Consider the following 22,422-nt stretch of genomic DNA (forward strand, 5'->3'; position numbering starts at 1 on the left):
AGAACCTACAGATTGGGAAAAAATATTTGGTAATGACATATCTGACAAGGGACTTATCTCTAGAATTTATAGAAAACTCCAACACCTCAATAACAAAAATACAAACAATCCAATTAAAAAAATGGGCAGAAGACATGAATAGACATTTTACCAAGGAGGATATTCAAGCAGCGAGCAAACATATGAAGAAATGCTCACGATCATTAGCCATTAGAGAGATGCAAATCAAAACAACCATGAGATACCATCTTGCCCCAGCACTAGTAGCAAAGTTCAACAAGACAGAAAATAACAAATGCTGGCAAGGTTGTAGAGAGATTGGAACTCTTGTGCACTGCTGGTGGAATTGTAAAATGGTACAACCATTGTGGCAAATGGTATGGCATTTCTTTAAATAGCTGAAAATAGAAATACCACTGAACCGGTAATTCCATTACTAGGAATATATCCTAAAGAGGTGAGAGATAGCGCATGAATAGACATATGTACACCTATGTTCATCGCAACCCAATTCACTATAGCAAAGAGATGGAACCAACCTAAACACCCATCAGAGGATGAATGGATAACCAAATTATGGTACATGCACACAATGGAATACTATGCTACATTAAGGAACAATGAGGAATACGCCAATCATCTCACAACATGGATGAACCTGGAGGACATTATGCTGAGTGAAATAAGTCAATTGCAGAAAGACAAGTACTTTATGAACCCATTACTGTAAAAAGACAAAGAAGGGTTTGCTTGGGAAAGGGAACTCACTTTTTAGGTTTCCAGGATGGGGAGGGAATGTAAGGGGTTGATTTGGGCTGGTTGGGGCCCACACACTAAAGTAGGTAAAGGGAGGGATATACGGAAAGGGTTTATGACTACCATGATAACACTGGGAAATGGGAGGACACCAAATTGTGCACATAAGAGATAGACGACAGATGCTAATACCAACCAAATGTGTCCACAATACTGCATTACCATAAACACCAGACACCAGGCTACAGATAAACACCTGAGAGGATCAGACGGGGGTCAGTGAACAGAAGTATACTCTAGACCAAGGATAGAGTCAGCTGAGGCTAGTCTTGCACAGATACCAGTGATACAAAATACCTGCAATCCTTACAGAAACAATAGAAGACAGACACAGAATAATCCCTCACAGAAAACCAGACACTATGGGAGAGAGATCCAATAGATCTACCATCTCAGGACCATAGTACTGGGGGACACCAGACTCAATTGGCACAACAAAATACATAATAGCCTTGTTCCACATCTTACATTGGTGAGTAGCAACTGAGGTCTTAAAAGCTTTCAAGTGGCCGCCTAAGATGCAGCTAATGGTTTCCTAGCGTCAGAAGTGAAAAAGAATGCAAAAAAAAAAAAAAAAGCAAGGGCATTTGGAAGCAGTCAGTTAAAGGACATGATGGCCCTCAGGACCAAAAGAACTAGATGGTGCCTGGCTACCAATACCAACCACTCAGAAAAGGATCAAATCTGGAGATCCTGGATAGAGTGGGAGGAAAAACGTGGAAAAAAATCCAAAATCTCAATAATGACCAGAATTACTGGTCTGATGAAGTCTGATGAGACTCCCAATACTATGGCCCTGGAATACATTCTGCACCTGGGGTAGAACTCACCCCCCAGGGGCTGGCCCTCAGCCCAATAGTTAACAAGATGTACATGCAGACCACTCAACACAGGATGACGCAGCCACATTAAGGGATGGTAATACATCCCTTAGAGCAATAGACCATGGGACACCAGAGGACCAACGTTCAAATTGAGGAAATGCAGGACAAACAGGATTGCATGAATATGAGGAGCACAGGGGAGGGTTACTGGGTAGGGAGGGGAGGAGACTGGGTTGGGGTTGGACATGGTGAATGGGGAGTGAAACTAAATGTACATGTAATGTTGAACGTAAAACAAGCTCTTTAAAAAAAAAAGTTAAAAATTCAAATGCAAAATTAGGAAAAAAAAGTAAAAAAAAAAAAAAAAATCTATCCTTAAAAAGAAGAAAGAAGAAGAAGAAGTTAAAGCAAGAGGACAAAAAACACATCGTGTAAACACACAGGAACAATCACCAAAAAAAAAAAAAAAGATTAAAAAAAAAAACCCACAATATCTGGGGAGAAGATGATAAGAGAAAAGAGGTAGAGTAGGAGAATAATGAGGGAAAAATGGGAAAAATGCAAAAAGAAAAACAAGGAATGGGGTTAACCACGAGAAAGAAAAAAATGGGAACTAGGAACAAGGAAGAGAGAAAAAGCTGCAAACTAGAACCTGGGAAGGAAAGAATAAAGAATAATAACAAAAAGGACAAAATAAAATAAAAATAATAATTTTAAAACAGATAAAAACAAACTAAAAACAAGGGGAAAAAATTCTGGGCAGGGTGGGGCAGGGTACCCAGGCTCCATCACCGCACAGAGACTGGGATGGAATTCCTGCTGGCCCGGAAGGTGGGTGGGAGTGAGGGATGGCCACATCTCCATTCACCAAGAGGGTGTGTGGTCTAAGAGTAACAAGGGGAATAGCCCACCTTTCCAGTTGTTAGCGTCCTGAATGTCCTTGTGGTTCCTGGCAAGTGGAGCCTATTCTTAAATCCTTGGAATCTGGGAGAATGTTGTTGCTTTAAGTATCCAAAATGGTCCAACAGCTTTTAAACAGTCAAAATGGCTGCACCCTCCAAACAGGCAAAAGTCCACAGGTCAGCCCGCCTTCCTCTTCGCTGCTTCCCCTTTTATTCATCAGCCACCAGTGCAGTCCTCTGTGTAGCCCCTGGCTAGCAGGGCCGATTTTTAGGTTAATTCTTAGGTCCTAAGACCACTTGGCAATATCCAAGCTGTCCATGCCTGTCAGGATTGCTGACAGACCGCAGCTCTGTATGTTTCCTTTTTTGGTGTTTTCATGCAAGTTCTTCTACCAGTTGGAGTTTAGTCCACTTCTGTATCCTTCTTTTCAAAGCTCAGGGCTCTAGGATTATCTTCTGTATCTGTTAATTGGTTCACCTTTTCTTTGTTGACGAGGGTCTGTGCAATCTGTCTGCCTATTCCACAATCTTACTGGATCTTTCTCTTTTGAATTCTCTGTTGGCTGATTTTATGGAAAACTTCTGTACACATTCCTGAGGGATATTGGTCTGTAATTTTCTTTTTTTCTGATATCTTTGCCTGGCTTTTGTATCAGGATTATGCTGGCTTCATGGAATGAATTAGGGAGTATTCCTTCCTTTTCTACGTTCTGAAATGGTTTGAGTAGAATTGGTGTCAACTCTTCTCTGAGTGTTGGTTAAGTTGAATTGATGTTGTTGTTATGTGCCGTCGAGTCAGACCCGACTCATAGCGACCTCTCCTTGGGTTTCCAAGGCGGTATCACTACAGAAGTAGATTGCCCTACCTTCCTTCTGAGGAGTAGTAGCTGGTGGGTTTATACCTCAAGCCTTCTGGTTAGCAGTCAAGGGCCTAAGGCACTATGCTACCTGAGCTCCCAGTTGAATTGATAGTATGTTCATTTCCAAGAAGGAAGTTAGGAATGCATGTAGGCACAGAAAGTTTACCACCAGAGGGCAGCATAAGCACCCGCATTGGCCAAACTAGCCAGTAGTCACAAAGAAATCTGAGGCTTCCCTTTCCTTAGACTAAGCTTCTACAATCATAAAGCCTTTTCTTATTTTACCACCAGAGGGCAGCAGCAGCAGCCCTTTGGAAAGAGCTTGGCGCTGACCCAGCCCATTCCAAGATTAAATCTTTTTCCTCCAACTGCTTGTCCTTAGTTTATTTGAATGAAAAGCAGGAGCTTGGGGACTAAGTTACTATAGTTGGGCCTCCCAGGGAGAAAGGCCTTTGGGGTGGCTGGCAGGCTGCACCTGGTACACTTGGGTGCCACTAAAGGGAAAAGTCACATATTTCTGAGTGTTAGTGAGACGTTTGCAATCCCTGGGTGGTGCGAACAGTTAACACACTCAGCTGCTAACCAGAAAATTGGTATTTTCAGTCCACCCAGAGGCACCTCAGAAGTAAGACTTGGAGATCAACTTCTGAAAACTCAGTCATTGAAAACCCTACGGAGCACAGTTCTTTCTGATACGTAAGTTTATTATGAGTCAGAATCAACACTGCAGAAACTGTTTTTTTTTGTTTTTCAGTGGAACAGTCATGGTGCTGGGCACACCTAGATTCAAGCTATTCTGTAATTCTACAAAGCAGGTTTAAGTTCATTCCTTTAATAGATGAGGAAACTGAGGCTCAGATATGAAGAGAGAGGACTGAAGCTCTTACCAGGGCTTTGACCTAGTTCAACCCAGTTCAGCCATGGCCAATGCAGCAAAATTGGAACAGACCCTGATATGTAAAAGGTGAGTGTTCTGGAATGATAACCACAATGGGAAAATTATGGGCCAAAGCCCTGGAATAGGACACTTGGAAGAGGTGTTGTGAGCCCTTTCAGGAGCCTGCTGAGGCAGATTGCATTATTGTTAGGACTGTGGAGAATGACATACATTCCAAGTGGCCTGGTCAGATGCCATCTTTGAGCTGGGCACTGCTGTTTCAGACTCTGCTTGTACAGATTTGATTGCTATGCAGTGCACATGCTGCCCTTGTTTTCTAAGAGGGAGACTAAGTTTCTATTATGTTTCTGATGTATCCATAGTTTTTCTCATTCTGATTATCAATCTGGCACACCCACATTTTACAAATTCTGGTCTATTCCAGTTTCAATTAATCAATCACAACAGGCTCTTACCCAGGTTTGTCCAACTCCCACTACTGCCTTCCAGAGCTTTGATAGCCTTCCCCACCTGATGGAAGAAGGGACTTCCTTGGGTGCTGGAGAGCCAGGCCAGAGGTCATGGAGAAAGGAAGCCACATGTCACTCTTCCCTGCCCCACAGCCAGCAAGCCTCTGAGCTCTGAGTATGTTCCATATCTTTCTTTAATGAGGGTTATAATCCACTCTGTTTTTAAGAGCTGTATAATCTGGGGCTAGGACCAGCTATGTAATTTGCAGGACCCAGTGCAAAGTGAAAACACAGGGCCCTTTGTTTTTTAAAATATTCAGAATTTCAAGATGGCAATAGCAGAGCATTAAACCGAGCTCAAGGCCCTTCTAAGTGTTGGGCCCCATGTGACTGCACATCTGATTGTTGCACATCTGATTGGCCCATGAAGCTGACTCTGTCTGGGGTAATAACGTGTTATTGTCTTGTGCCATCAAGTCAGTTCTGACTCATGGTGACCCTATGTGTTACAGAGTAGAACTATTCCACAGGGTTTTCTTTGCTGTAATCTTTACAGAAGCAGATCACCAGGGCTTTTCTTCTGCAGTGCCACTGGGTGGGTTTGAACCACCAACCTTTCAGTTACCAGCTAGTGCAAAGCATTTGTGCCACCTAGGGACCTGGGATAATAATAGCAATAATGAACTTATAATAGCTTCTATTTTGGGGGAATCTACCTTGTACCACACTCTGGATTGTTAAATATTTTATTTCTCTTAATCTTTCTGGGGTTGTTTTATTCCCCTTTAATAATGAGGAGTTTGGACTAGACCAGTGGTTCTTAACCTTGGTTACATATTAGAATTACCTGGGGACTTTAAAAAATACCCAAAGTTGGCCCTACCCCAAAGATTCTAATTGAATTGGATTGGAGTAGGATCTGGCCTTATGAGTAAGCTTCCTTCTAGTTCTAAGACTTTGGTTTCTACTTGAGGGTGACAAATGAAGATATTCTTTCTCTCCTTTGAAAAGGAACTCTGGTGGCACAGTAGCTAAGAGTTTGGCTGCTAAACAAAAGGTCAGAAGTTCGAACCCACCAGCTGCTCTGCAGGAGAACAATGTGGCAATCTGCTTCTGTAAAGATTTACAACCTTGGGAACCCTATGAGGCAGTTCCACTCTGTTCTACTGGCTCACTATGAGTCAGAATAGACTCAGCAGCAATGACTTTGGGTTTTCTCCTCAAAAACACAGCCAAGGGATTCTGCCAACTCCAGTTGTTGTTGAGCAGGGAGTCTTGAGGTCTCCCACAAGAGAGTCTGAGGAGTTTTATGGGCACAAAGAATACAGGAACACAAAGTATACATGTTGTCCTTGGCAGGTCTAGGTAAGGCACAGGTTCTCTGAGAATATGGTCTCTCCTTTTCAGTAGCCATTTCTCCAAGTGTCCATTTGGCTCAGGGTCTCAGTACTCCAGCATCACCTGGTGGTCTCTCCAGGACGCCAACCATCTGTGGCAATATTTCTGGGCATGAAAAGATAGCTGTGGTTTCCCTACCCCTTTTGGAAACTGTCAGCTTGCCTAGCTTCTTTGATAGAGCCAGAACAATGTGGCAAAGCCATTATAGAGAAGAAAGTAGAAAGAAAAATTATGTTTATTTCTTTCTTTCTGAGTACCTAGCATTGTGCTGGGAGCATTCATATTTAACCCTCCAAAAACTTTTCTGGGTAGTATTTTTTAATTCCCATTTTCATAGCTCAGAAAGGTTAAGTGAGTTGCTAAACATCACACAGCTGGCTGACTGGCCTATGGACTTACTGGCAAGGCAGGATAGCGGGCCAGAGATGAGGTGGAGGGTGCAGTGGGTACAGAAGTGCTAGGGATAAGGCAGGAGGTGCCTGCCCCACCCCTGTGCAAATCATCTTCCTAATCCCTGCTAGTCTGAGGCCTGGGACCCAACTGTCTTTCTCATCCCCCTCCTCCCCTGTCTAAGGCCCAGTATAATTCCTGATACTGGCCCTCCCTTTTCTAGCAGAGAGAGCCAAGCTGTGGCTGAAACCAATGAGGCATGACCTAGGCCTGCCTTATCAGGACTACACAGTACTCAGAAACCCCTCAATTCCAGTCCTATGGAAATGGTCTGGAACATTGGGTCCATTTATAGACGTGGGAACACAAGGATCAAGAAAATGTCCCCTGGAGTGGTAGTCCAGGCTCCTCATGGAAGGCCTTTAGGTGATGGGGCTAAAATAGATGGGAAGCCATGGGGCTGCTGAGCAGGATAAACTTTATAAGAGCAAAGTTCTCTGAAATCAGTTATGCTGTAAAGAATCTGAGTCTGTCAGGTATGATTGGAGCATTTCTCACCCTGAGGATCATCATCCTCAGGCCCTCCCCAAAGGGAGATAGCTTCACTGTGTACTTCCCACCCCCACACACAAAAAGACTGTGATCTTTCAGAAGCTGAGTGATTAATCATTTGCACCATCCAGTGGTTCTCTAGGATAGCCTCACTTTTGAGGAAGGAGCTCAAACTCCTCTTACTACACTTGGAAGTGTTTACAGAGGCTTAGGGAAGACATTATGTTCTAGGTGGAGGGTTGGGAAGCAATGAAGATCTCAGGTGAGGATGGGGTTGGGTAGGATTGCAGCTTCCAAAATTGAGACATGACCAGAGCAGAGGGGAGGACTAGAGCTAATTTGGAGGACCAGGCACGGGAGCTGAGGCCATGTACCCCTAGGAATCTGCCCTGCATCTTTCAGGAGTGTGGCCTTGCAACTTCATAACCTGAACTGGACTAAGCCAGTGAGGCCTGAGCCAGCTAATAGGAGCCACGAGAAAAGATTTCAATCTTATTGTGAATAGCTACCAAGTGGTTTGGGAGTGGTGGGCTGGGGTATCCACTTTTAATTCATTCTTCCAAAGCATAGTGCCAAATGAAAATATTTTGTCAAAGGAAACTGTGGTAAACTTGGTAAGCTTATCAGGCTAGTTTCATTCGAGGCTAAAGAAAGATTTCCACAATATGCCAAGAACACCCACAAGCTGAGCAGGACCAGCTTCTGAAGGAAGCCTTGTCTTAGCTCTTCTTCAAGGTTCCAAATAACCAGCTCATGGGGTTTAGAAGTGGATTCTAAAGAGCCTCGACAAACATGCCTCTCTCCTTACCCCTTCTTATGTGTCCATAGCCCCACAAGATGAGATTGTGTCTCTCCTCTCCAGTAACATTTGGGAGTAACATAAGAACTAAGCCAAGAAGTCAGAATTTGCCAAAATTTGGCAAATGTTCACTTAAGATTCTGCATTTCACTGTACATGGGTTTTACCTCAAGAAACTGTAAACAAATACTGAACTCTAGTTCTTTTTCATTTTAGTTAGTTATTTTTGACCAGTTGCCATCGAGTGGATTCCAATTATGACCAGTGAGTGAGGATCTTTGATCCCACATGAGAAGCACTGCATTCATCATCTCACTTAATTGTTGTAGCAGTGTTGTGAGGTAGATTGTGGCTGTTATTGTTTTCTAAAATTTATTTAATTTTTTGTTGGTGAGAATATACACAGCAAAACATATACCAGTTACACAGTTTCTACTTGTACAAATTAGTGACATTGATTATATTCTTCCAGTTGTGTAACCATTCTCACCCTCCTTTTCTGAGTTGTTTCTCCCCCATTAACATAAACCCACTGCCCCCTAAGGTTCCTATCTAATCTTTCAAGTTGCTGTTGTCAATTTGATACCATACAGATAGTTCTTAAAAAAAGGCAGACCTTTTTTTACTAGTTAAGCTAAACTACTGCCTGGTTTTTAAGATATTCAGGGGATATTTTTGGTTTACCTTTAAAGATTATCTCAGGACAATAGTTTCAGAAGTTCATCTACCCTCCATGGTTCCAGAAAGTCTAGAGTCCATGAGAATTTTAAACTCTGTTCTGCATTTTCCCCTCTTTTGATCAGGATTCTTCTATGGAATCTTTGCTCAAAATGTTCAGTAATGGTAGCCAGGCACCATCCAGTTCTGGTCTCGTGGCAAAGGAGGCAATTACTCACAGAGGCAATTAGCCACACATTCCATATCCCCCTCCTTGCTCCAGGTGAATAGAAACTAATTTTTGTGCCTTGGAAAGCCTCTCACAAACTTTTAAGACCTGAGGCACTATGCAACCAACTAGGCAGTAGAACAGATGCGCCAAACACAATATTAGGCCAGTTGACTGGAGTACTCAGTGAAATCATGACCCTAAACCTCCAAATCAAAGAACCAAATCCCATGAGGTGTTTGGTTGTACATAAATATTACTGTAACTATATCTGTGGTAGTTAAGGTTATGTGTCAACTTGGCTGGGCCTGGTTTTGAGTGGCTGGGCAGCTGGTTGTAGTTATTCCCCATGATGAGTCTGGCAATCAACGTCATGGTGGAATTTGCTGCGAGCAGCTGAGTAGCTGCTTTCAGGATATAGTCTGCTTCCAGCATATAAGGAGAACTCAAAACTCACTGCTGTCAAGTTGGGTCCGACTCATAGTGACCCTTCCTTGGGTTTCCCAGGCCATATCACTATGGAAGTAGATTGCCCAACCTTCCTTCTGGGGAGTGGCTGGTGGATTTGAACCACCAGCCTTCTGGTTAGCAGCCAAATGCTTTAGGCACTTTGGGAAAAGTCTCTGCAGCTTTTTGGCCCACTTGGACTCTGCATGTAGCAGAGTCTTCATTCAGCAGCCTGCCATGTTTCCTGCTAATCTTGGGACTGACTGTCTCTGGACTTGAATTAGTGGCCTGCCGTGTTGTTTGGTAATCTTGGGACTGTGACATTTTACTTGTTGACATTGGGCTTGTTAGCCTCAGTAGCCAACAGCGGCCTGAGTGAAGAAATGCCTCCAGCTCCAGTGGGCCGGGAGCAAAAGGCAGAGCTGAAGTCCAAGGTCAAGGGCTTTCACCCAGCCCCTAGAGCTAGCACTTTAAACTTGGACTTCTAGCCTTCAAAACTATAAGAGAATAAATCCCTGTTTGTTAAAGCCACCCATTTGTGGTATCTTCTGTTAGAGCAGCACAAAGTAACAAAAATAATATCTATCACACAATTTTTGTAAATTCAACTTTTTACAAGTATATGACTTATTGATAGCAATTACAATAACCAGCTGTACAAACTTACCCTTCATTAATGGAATTTTTCCATCACCGTTACCCCCTTTTTTGTTCTTGTTGTTTTTTAAATATGATTATTTTATCATGGTAAATATATAGATAACAAAACATTTACCATTTCTATAATCTACACATGTAGAGTTCAGTGACATTAATTATGTTCATCATATTGTTCAACCGTAACTATTAACTCTTCTGAATTTTTCCATTATATGGGTGGTTGTTTTTAATAGCTGCAGATATTGGGACCCAGAAAGGGATTTAAAAACTTGATCAGTATCACCCCAGTGGATTGCCTTGCCTGTACAACATTCATTCCTCTTTTTCTAGTGAGAGCACCCTCATTTTCCTTAGAGGAATCACTCTTCTATTGTTTCCAAATCATGTGGTTTGGGTGAAACTGATCCTACCTCTAGCAGTGCATGTGACCCAGGCTGAGCCAATCAATGTATTTCAGCATCCTGGCCACGTGATTTGTTCCAGAATGTGCTCCACACACTAGCCAATCCAATGAGGCTCAATTCTGGGACTCAATGTTCTAAGCTAGTGTTACCGGGCAGAGAAATTGGCTAGAATAGAGGTTGTGATGATCCTTTGAGGGAATGTGGCTCTGTAAGTTGGGATTCTCCAGAGAAATATATATATATTCTCAGCAAGCTAAATGGATTCTATCTCTTTCTCACTTGCATGCAAAACATAAGCATTTCAGAATGTGTTCCAGTTACCTATCACTTCATAACAAACCACCCCAACATTTAATGGCTTTAAACAAAAACAAGCATTTATTTTGCTCACAAATACTCAATTTGAGCAGGACTCAGTGAGAATAGTTTATTTCCACTCCATGTGGCAGTAGTTTGACTGGGAATGAAGGGTCTTCTTCTAAAACGGCTCACTCACTTGGCTGGCAAGTTAGTGCTGTCTTTCAGCTGAAAGTTCAGCTGGGGCTGTGGGCTTGGGACCTAGGTTCTTCTCCATATGGGTCTTTCTACAAGGTGGCTTGGGTTTCTTCATGACATGGTGGTTGGGTTCTAAGAGTGACAGTTCCAAAAGGCAGAAAATGGAAGCTGCTGGTCTCTTAAAACCTAAGCTGAGAAACTGACAGAGTCTTACTTCTGCTGTATTCTGTTGACCAAGCAGTCACAGATTCTGCTAGATTCAAGGGGAGGACATATATCCTAATAAGAAGAATGTGTGGCCATCTGCAATATACCATAGAATGCAAGTGAGAATGACATGATGATTTCCAGTCTGCTCTAATTTATAAAAAGAAGGTAATTTGCAGTATTTGATTTATTTGCAGTATTTGATATTTTTAAAATAATAAATATAATAATGGTAATATAAAAAAGCTAATATTTATGATCTCATTTAATCTTCACAACAACCAAGTCCAAATAAGAAACAGGTTTAGAGAGGTCACATAGCTTGCTCAAGATCACTCAATTAGTAAGTGGCAGATTTGAAATCAATTTTTGTGTAACAAATTATGCACACTATACCTTAAAAAGGAGCTCTGGTAGCATAGTGGCTAAAGCACTTGACTGCTAACCAGAAGGCTGGCGGTTCAAACCCACCAGCCACTCCTCGGAAGGAAGGTTGGGCAATCCTACTTCCGTAGTGATACTGCCTCGGAAACCCAAGGAGGGGTCGCTATGAGTCGGGGCCAACTCAATGGCACATAACAACAACAACAACAACATACCTTAAAACTGCCTTGAATGCATTAGTGGAGAAGATACTTTGGTTCAACATGGCTCTAGGAGTTAACCATCTAGCAAGGGAAACACACATAGACATACTGATCCTAGTACAAAGCAGACTGTGTGACAGCTTTCATGAAGGGACGAAGAATGAGCAATGGATGCCTCAAGGAACAGGTGCGGTTTGAATTCAGCCTTGAAGGATAGACAGGACTTAGGAATTTTGTAGGTGACAGTTTAGAGGGAACAGCATGAATAGAGACCAGAAGATAAGAAGCTGAGTTGGGTTGATACCCTTGGGTGGTACAAATAGTTAATCACTAGGCTACTAATTGGAACTCTGGTAGTGTAGTGTCTAAGGCACTTGACTGCTAACCAGAAGGCTGGCAGTTCAAACCCACCAGCCACTCCTCGAAAGGAAGATTGGACAATCTACTTCCATAGTGATACCACCTCGGAAACCCAAGGAGGGGTCGCTATGAGTTGGGTCCGACCAATGGCACATAACAACAACAACAACAACAACAAGGCTACTAACTGGAAGGTTGCAGTTCAAACTTACCCAGGGGTGCCTTGAAAGAAAGACTTGGTGATCTGCTTCTGTGAGACCACAGCCATTAAAAACCCTTTGGAGCAGGGTTCTATTCTGCACACATGTAGTCGCCCTGACTCAGAATTGATTTGACAATGACTGGTTTGGTTTATTCATATGGGGAGCAGAGTGGGAGATAAAGGTAGACAGACATGTGGTGGTTTGTTGTGGCCCTTTTACTGCCAAACTGTGGAGTTTGGCTTTATATAGGCTGTGGAGGAAGCCAGAGAAGATTTTGGGCAAGGAGTGACCTGAAAAGATTGAATCTGTAGTAATGCATTGTCCATTGGAGGGGAACAGTTGTGGAGGGAGAAGAAAAGGGAAAGGCCATAGACTCCAAAGGTGCAACTTAAGGAAAAATCCCTCATAATCCCCATGTGATGGAAGCAGAAAGAGATCCAAGCCCAGAAGCTCCAGCACTTTCTCCAATAAGCCCCTGTACGGAGGCTGCCTTTGCTTTGGGACTAGAGGGTGGTAGAGGCATAGCCTTTTATCATAGCCCCTAGGGAAGTAGAAGAAAGAGGTAGGGTAGAGACTGTTGAGCCAAGACTGGCAGTGGGCACCACCATGACTGCTGTTCAATTGGCTTTTACTACCAGAGTGGGTGACTGCTCAGTTAATCTGAGAGCAGCCAGGACTAGTCCAAGCTGCTCTTTCCAGAACTGGCAGGAGTCGGGGTGGGGACAGGGCTGGCTGGGAAAAGGCTGTCTTCATGGGCAAGACCAGATGCACCAAAAGGCTCTCCAAAACTGAGACAAAGATGACTGCTGTATTTCACCTAAAGGGCAATGACTCTAGTTAGCCCATGCTGGCCTGCCCAGTCTATCCTTGTGATTAGTGTAATAACTGTAAGTGATCCCCACCCTGCGATTGATGTGGTAACTGTGAGTGGTGATAATAAGCGTGGTCAGCATCATTGGCTCTCTTGGCACAGAGTGGCTCATTTGGAGATGACAAGGAATAATGTAAACATCGTAATTCATAAGTAGACGCACATTGTGCCCACAGGCACCTATGGGCTTGGTGTCCTCTCATCTTTAGCATGTCATACCTTGTGGGTGTGGTCCTGCATCATCCCAGTTCTCGTTTTCCTTCCCTGTTATGTTTATTCATGGGGTGCTCTTGTGTGTTTATCCCAATTTCTTTAAAATAAACATACATGAACACGCATATTTTATCTTATTAAGAAGTAATACTTAACATCTAGAGTTAATAGAAGAATTTAGCAAGGTCAACAAACAAAAAAAAATGGGTTTCTATACACCAATAATGAGAAATCTGAAAGGGAAGTTAGGGAAACAAATCCATTTACAATAGCATCTAAGGGAATAAAATACCCAGGAATAAATTTAACAAGGGATATGAAGGACTTATACAATGAAAACTATAAAACACTGCTGATAGAGATTAAAGGTGATTTAAATAAAGGAAAAGATGTCCTATGTTCATGAATTGAAGGTCTTAATATTGTTAAGATGCCAATATAATTCAAAACGATCCATATATTCAATGCAAGCCTGATCAAAATTTTAATAATCTTCTTTACAAAAACAGAAAAACCAATACTCAAATTTATATGGATGGCAAATGACCCCAAATGTCTACAACAATGCTAAATGAGAAAAACAAAGTACAAGGACTCACATTTCCTGATTTTCAAACATACTATACAGCTGCAGAGGAGCTCTGGTAGCATAGTGCCTAAGGCACTTGACTGCTAACCAGAAGGCCAGTGGTTCAAACCCACCAGCCACTCCCTGGAAAGAAGGTTGGGCAATCTACTTCTGTAGTGATACCACCTCAGAAACTCAAGGAGTGGTTGTTATAAGTCAGATCCAAGTCTATGGCAGTAAATTTGGTTTTTGGTCTGGAATGTGAGGACTGGTTTTGCCATCTCGCAGGGCTTAAAATGAGCCATCCCAGGGACAGGAAAGGAGGCAGCAGAACCAAGAAATGAGCATAACAGAGCAGCAGACTTGCTGGCCCATGTAGCAGGAAAGCTGAGTGCCTTCAGGCTTGCTGGTGGAGTAAGTGCACCTAGAGGCACCAACCATCAGAGATAAAAGAGCTTTGTAACACTTGCCCAGGTAGGGCAGAGGCCAGGCCAAAAGGCCATGACAGAGGGGAGACTGTCCTGATTGGAGAACTGTATCCTGAGCATTCCTGAACCTGAATTGTAACAACCTTTTGCTTCCTAATAAACCCCATCATCATGAGTATTGTCTCTGAGTTCTGTGTGGCCATTGCAGCAAATTATCAAACCCAGCAGAGAAGTAGAGAGTGCCATAGAAAGGACAGTTGGTACCAGAATTGGTAAGAAGGTTGGAGGGTGGCAGCATGTCTGGCCTTATGGTGATGTTCTGTCTCCTTTGTGAAATTAGAGGTCAGAAGTTGCCACCCATGTGCCTTTTTTGCGAAGATAAATAACCAGTCATAAAATGGGCAAAGGACTTGAATAGATGTTTCACCAAAGAGAACATTCAAATGGCCATTAAGCACATGAAAAGATGCTCAGCGTTATTAGCCATCAGTGTTATTAACCATCAGAGAAATACAAATAAAAAACCACAATAAGATACCACTTTGCTCCCATTAGGAACCCTGGTGGCGGGGTGTCTAAGGCATTTGACTGCTGACCAGAAGGCTGGTGGTTCAAATCCACCAACCACTCCTTGGAAGAAGACGGGGAAATCTACTACTTACGTAGAGATACTGCTTCAGAAACCCAAGGAGGGGTCGCTATTAGTCAAAATCAACTCAACTGCAGTGAGTTTGGTGTTTTCGGTTTTCACTCCCATTAGGATGACTAAGATTTAAAAAACAAACAAACAAACAGAAAATAACAAATACTGGCAAGAATGTGAAGAAACTGGAACCCTTATTCATTGCTGTGGGCATGCAAAATAGTACAGCCATTGTGGAAAGCAATGTACGGTGTTCCTCAAAAAACTAAAAATAGAAATACCATATGACCCAGCAATTCCATTCCTAGGTACATACCCAAGGGACTTAAAAGCAGAGACTCAAATAGAGATTTGTACACAAATGCTCATTGCAGCCTATTAACAATAGCCAAAAGGTGATAACAACTAAAATGCCCATCAACAGATGAATGGATAAACAGGTACATACATACAGTGGAATACTATTCAGCGAATAGGAGAAAAAAAAAAGTCTTGATATATGCTACAGTATGAATGAGCTTGAAGATATTATCTGAGTGAAAGAAGCCAATCAAAAAAGGACAAATATTTTATGACCTCACTTATATAAAAAGAAAAGGCAAATATATGGAGACCAAAATTTATTAGTGGTTACTAGGGGAAGGAGGCAGAAAAAGGGGGTTAACAGTGGTGGAAAAATTGCATCAATTAAAGGTAGGGTTGCACAGCCGATTATTGTATTGCTATCAATAAGTTTTACACCTGTAAAAAGTTGAATTGACCAAAAACAACAACAACAAAAAGTGATACTTGAAGGGAGTCCTGGTGATGCACTCATTAGCACTTTTAGTCAGCTAACTAAAAGGTTGGTAGTTTAAACCCATCCAGCATCTCCATGGAAAAAAAGACCTGGCAGTCTGTTTCTGTAAAGATTACAGAAGCCTAGAAAACCATATAGGATAGTTCTATTCTGTCATATGGGGTTGCTATGAGTTGAAAATCAACTCAATGGCACCTAACAACAACAATAGTTTCCCCAAAAAAGAAAACAAAGAAAAAAAGGTTTGAAAAATTCAAGTTTTTATTGTAGAAAATTTAGAAAATAAGAATAAGCAAGTTGAAGAAATGGATATAACCACCCAGAAATAACTTCTTTGATGCCTGCAATGTAGTTCCTAACAATGTTTATTTCCCAGTGGGTTTTCACCAAATTTACAGAATCAGATTATAATGTGTGATGTTTCTTAACCTTCCACTTAGCAATGTATCATGGAGGTCTTCCTATGTTATTAATAACAAAACTACATATCATTTTTACCAGCTGTTTAGTATTTTATTGACAGATGTGCACTAAGTTGTTCAATCCCCTCTTGATGGATATTTAAGTACTGAAAACATTTTACTATTATAAACAGTACTGTGAGTATAAACATCCTTGGGGTCAAATCTCTCTTGTCCATTAATATTTTTTTTTTTTGCATAAATTCCTAGGAGTTGCATTGCTCTTTCACATGGCTAGACTATTTTAAAGTCTTTGTAGAGATTTTTGCCATATATGATAGACATCTGATGTACTTGCCTGCTTAGCATTCGTTTCTCCTTCTAATAAGGAATTCCTCTAGGGAGTCACATCTCCCCAACTTTCAACGGCCCTAGTAGACCATTAAGTACAATACAGCCCTCCTCTATAGTGCTGGACATGTGACTGGAGCTGACTAATTGGATTATTCCCCCGATCACAGTGAAAAGTCCAGAGAGGAGAAAATGATGCAGGAAGGGCCAATCAGAGTTCTCCCTGGGACTTGATATAAGTACTGTGAGAGAGAGGCTCTTTCTTTTCCTTTTTGATTAGAAGTCATAAAGATACAGACTTGAAGCTATCAGAAGCCATCTTCACTGCCAAGTAGGCAGTTTTATGAGAATAAAGCCAACACACCCAGGGAAACAGAGTCAAGAGATAAAATTAGAGCTCTGATGACCTTGTCTGAGCCCCTGGATCCAGCTATACCTGAAGTTATCATTCCCTCAGTCTTCACAGTTATGTAAGTCAATAAATACGTTTTTTTTTTTTCCCAACCTATCTAGCAATTTTCCCTCCCCACCTCTCCCATCTCTGGTAGCCAACAAAGGAACTTTCCTTCCATATTTAAACCTTTGCTTGACTTTTTACAATAGTGGGCTAATACAATATTTGAACTGTGATTGACTTATTTCACTCAGTATAATCTCCTCCAAGTTCATCCACGTCATGTGGTGTTTTGCGGATTCTACATTATTCTTTAATGTTGCATAGTATTCCATTGTGTGTATGTATCATAGTTTGGTTATCCATTCCTCCATTGATGGGCACTTAGGTTGCTTCCATCACTTTGCTATTGTGAATAGTGCTGCAGTGAACATGGGTGTGCATATATCTATCCATGTCCTGGCTCTCAACTTCTTTAGGTAGGATAAATACCTAGTAATGGGATTGCTGGATCAAATAGTATTTCTATTTCCAACCTTTTAAGGAATTGCCATACAGACTTCCACAGTGCTTATATCATTTTACAGTCCCACCAGCAGTGTAAATAATAAATACCCTTTTTTGTTTAAGCTAGTTTTATTGGGGTTGCTGTCACTTGTAAGTGAAGGGGTCCTAAGTAATATACCATGTTGTCCTGAAAAGCTGTACATAACATTGGATAAAAATACTGATTTTCAAGACACGGTTCCTTGGCACTCATAGATTAGGGGCTTGAGACTATGGACTACTCTGAAATGTGGTGGGTTGGGAATATGTGAGAGGGCCACACCATAACCTTAAGGAAGTAGGACCAGGTTTGAGAGCTGACAAGGCAAACATAGATCATTAGAAAATTACTGTCTAGAGCTCTGTCCTCCCTACTTGCAGAAAATAAGACCCACCCTCCAAACTCCCCTCCCTGAGGCTCAGGAGGCCTGCCTTGTACAAGCACAGCCACACCACAATCCCCTTCCTGAGGTGCAAATGATTTGTACTTGCGTGGTAAGCTGGTCCTACACACTACCCCCTCCCAGAGGCATAGGCTGCTCACACTTACCCGCATAAGCCCAGCCACATTCACCATCTCCTTCCTGAGAGTCAGACTTTGACCACTCAGCAACAAGCAATATGTACACATAGTGCCCAACCCAGTGACCAGTGAGAACACTCCTTGCACCTATGACCCAGTGACCAGACAGACAGATAAATCACCTTGCCAGTAACACCTGTCACATCCTGACAGGTGCCACCTGTACCTCTGCTAAATGACAAGCACAAGATTCTAGTGCCCTCATCCAATATCCACCCTGCTACAGCACCCCACATTCCATACCCAAACAATTCCTGCAGGCTATATGCACTTGCGGTGAAATTCCTTGACACCCTACCACCTACTGAGATGCCTGTTCATGCATATACAGTGGGTCTACCTCATCCATTTAGTGGATATGGAGACATCCTGTCTTGATCTTCAGAGAATAAATTAACTGCTAGCACCAATCTGGAAGGACTCCACAGTCCCACAAGTGCTGTGGAGGGACCCTGACCACCCAACACTAATAATTGTCACCTAATATTAGGTGAGGAGCTCTGGTGGCATAATGTCAAAGGCATTTGACTGCTAACCAGAAGGCTGGTGGTTCAAACCCACTAGCCACTCTTCAGAAGGAAGGTTGGACAATCTACTTCCATAGTGATACTGCCTTGGAAACTCAAGGAAGGGTTGCTATGAGTCGGATCCAACTTGACAGCAGTAAGTTTGGTTTGAATATTAGGTGAAGAACCTGCTCTCCCACCTCAGCTCAATCTGTAAGGGAAGGCATATGAGCCAACCACAGAGGACTTGCACATGTGACCCACCATACCCACAATGAGAGAAAATCACACACAGCCAATAATACCACCAAAGTCACACATAGATCAGAACTGCAAAACAACAACAATTACAATTATACAGGAAGAAAATAATTCTAAAGAGAAAGAGAAGGGGAAAAGCTCTGGATGCATCAAAATACAACAAAGAAATCAGCACAAAACAAACATTCATACGGTCAATTACAAATATAAATAAATAAATAAATTATTATTAATAAATTACTTCAGCAAACAATAACAAATCATATGAAGAAACAGGATAAGATAGCTCAAACAATGAGCAAAATAAAGGGGCAGAAAACCTTCCTAAAGAAGAAATGGCAGAAGAATTACCTATAAGGAGTTCAAAAGACTTGTATAAGATCCACAAAAAGATCAGGGAAAACACAGGCAAAACCCTAAAATTCAGGAAAACAATACAAGAACAAAATAGGCAATTAGAAATCATATGAACCAACAGCTAGAAATCTAGAAGATTAACAATACCAGAAATAGATACCTCAATGGATGGACAGAGAAGCAGAATTGAATCAATGGAAGAAAGAATCAGTGAAATAGAGAACAAATCCATTGATACTAATTTGTTTGAGGAACAATAAGAAAAAAGAATGAAGAAAAAATGAAGGAAGTCTAAGAGTTGTATGGATATTATCAGGAGGAAGAATTTACATGTAATTGGAAAGGACAGAGAGAATTTTTGAAGATATATTGACATAAAACTTCCCTAATGTGAAAGATGAGGTTTCCATCCAAGAAGCTGAATGAACCCCATAGAGAATAGACCCCAAAAGATAATCACCAGGACATATATCAAATTTTCCCAAACCAAAGACAAAGAAAGAATTATGAGAGCAGCTCATGAAAAACAAAATATCACCTATGAAGGGGCACCAGTAAGACTAACTACTGATTTTTCAGCAGAAACCATACAGGCAAGAATACAGTGGAATGATATATAAAACACTGAAAAAAAGAGAATTACCAACCAAGAATCATATCAAGCAAAATTTTCTTTCAGATATGATGGCAAAGTTAGCACACACTCACTGCCGTCAAGTTGAATCTGACTCATAGGGACCCCTCCTTGGGTTTCCGAGGTGGTATCACTACAGAAGTAGATTGTGCAATCTTCCTTCCAGGGAGTGGCTGGTGGGTTTGAACCTCCAGCCTTCTGGTTAGCAGTCAAATGCCTTAGGCACTATGCCACCCCAAATAAACAGAAATAAAGAAAATTTGTGAAAAGCAGACCAACTTTACAAGAAATATTAAAGAGAGTTCTTCAGGTGGAGAATCAATGATATCAGACAACAACCTGATATCAACACACACAACATAGTTGTGTGTCAGATACTGACCCAAGTAAAGAATCCTTAAAAGTAAAATAAAGTTGCAAAACCAAAACAGGCCACCAGAGATGTCAGTCTGTAAATGATGACAAATTGAAAATAAAAAGGGGAAATAATGGTGTAGTTATAGAACTTCCACATGAAGAGGAAGTCAAGGTGATATCAAAATAGAACATACTATTTTAATATTAAGAAGATAAAGGTGAGTCTCAGAGAAACCACAAAGAAAATTAATAAATCTACTCACCAAAATAAGGAAGAAAAATAAAAAAGACTCAGTAAAAACAAAATCAACAACAATGAAGGCTACCAAAAGAAAATCCATAAACAAAAAGAACTCAGCATAGAAAATTAAGCAAAATAAAGAAACCATTAACACCACTAAGAAAGCATAACACAATGGCAGCAGCAAATTCATACCTACCAATAATCACCCTGAATGTAGATGGCTTAAATGCACCAGTCAAGAGACAGTGGCAGAGTGGATTTAAAAAACATGACCCACTGTCATGAATTGAATTGTGTCCCTCAAAATACATGTCAACTTGACTAGGCCAAGATTCTCAGTGGTTTGGCAGTTATGCATTAATGTAATTTGGCACTTATGTAATGATGTAAACACCCCCTATGATGTGATCTGATATGATCACCCAATCAACTGTTATGGGATTAGTGTGGGTTGCAACACCCTTACTCAGGTTACAACTCTTATCCAATATAAGGGGAGTTTCCTTGGGGTGAAGCCTGCATACCTTTTATCTTACAAGAGATAAAAGGAGAAAGAAGCAAAATGAAAAAGAGGGACCTCTATACTGCCAAGAAAGAAGAACCAAAGTAGAGCACATCCTTTGGACCTGAGGCCCCTAACTGAAAACCTCTTAAGTCCAGAGGAAGACTGATGCCAACACACATGGATGTCTCCAAGGAATGCTAGGCCTACAGATGTTTAAAGGAAATAAGGAACATCCCCTAGAGCTGACAGAGAAAGAAAGCCTTCCCCTAGAGCCTAGAGCTGACAAACTGAATTTGGACTTCTAGCCTCATAAATGGTGGGAGAATAAATTTCTGTTTGCTAAAGCCATCCACCATCCACTTGTGGTGTTTCTGATATAGCAGCACTAGATAACTAAGATACTGATCAATATGTTGCCTACAATAGACACACCTCAGACAAAAAGACATTAAACAGATTAAAAATCAAAGGATGGAAAAATATATCAAGCAAACAGTGACCAAAAGAAAGTAGGAAAGTTAGGATGACGATAATAATCTCTGAAAAAATAGACTTTAAGTCAAAATCCATTATAAGAGACAAAGAAGGGTATTATATATAATGATTAAAGGGTGGATCAACCAAGAGGACAAAAGTATAATAAATATTTATGTACCTAATGATAGAGCTACCAAATACATAAAACAAACTAACAGAATTAAAAAGAGAAGTAAAAGTTATAAAATAATAATAGGAGGCTTTAACACATCACTTTCAGTGATGGACAGAACTAGAAAGAATCTCAACAAAGATACAGAAGTTCTACATAACACAACCAACCAACTTGACCTCATAGACATACACAGAACTCAGCACCAAATAACAGCCCAGTCCACATTCTTCTCCAACACACATGGATCATGCTCCAGAACAGACTGTTTTTAGGCCACAAAGTAAGCTTCAGTAAATTCAAACCATCAAAACAATACAAAGCATTTTCTCTGATCATAACACTATAAAACTAGAAATCAATAACATAAAGAACAAGGAAAAAAATAAATACATGGAAACTAAACTATAGCTTACTTAAAAACTATTGGGTAATGTTGTTATTGTTGTTATGTGCCGTCAAGTCAACCCGACTCATAGCGACCCCTCCTTGGGTTTCCAAGGCAGTATCACTACAGAAGTAGATTGCCCCATCTTCCTTCCAAGGAGTGGCTGGTGGGTAGAAGGGACTAAAAATTAAATAAAAAATTTTTAGAATCAAATGAGAATGAAAACACAACATACCAAAACCACTGGGACACAGCAAAAGCACTACTCAAAGGTGTGTTTATAGCAATATGTGCTTGCATCAAAAAAAGAAGGGCCAGAATCAATAGCTTAACCCTACAACTCAAACAAATAGAAAAGGAGCAGCAAAAGAACTCACAGTCACCAAAATAAATGAAATAATAAAGATTGGAGTAGAAATAACTGAAATAGAAAACAGAAAAACAACCTAAGAGACTCAGTCAAAAATCTACTGTAACTAATTGAGAGATTTAGCATGTGGCAGGATATAAGATCAACATCCAAAAATCAGTTGGATTCCTCTACACCAGCAAAGAGATTGCTGAAAAAGAAATAAGGAAATCAATAC

The sequence above is a fragment of the Orycteropus afer genome, unplaced genomic scaffold (assembly GCF_000298275.1).
Source record: "Orycteropus afer afer isolate SDZICR_OR568_19922 unplaced genomic scaffold, OryAfe1.0 scaffold00150, whole genome shotgun sequence".
NCBI classification, from domain to species: domain Eukaryota; kingdom Metazoa; phylum Chordata; class Mammalia; order Tubulidentata; family Orycteropodidae; genus Orycteropus; species Orycteropus afer.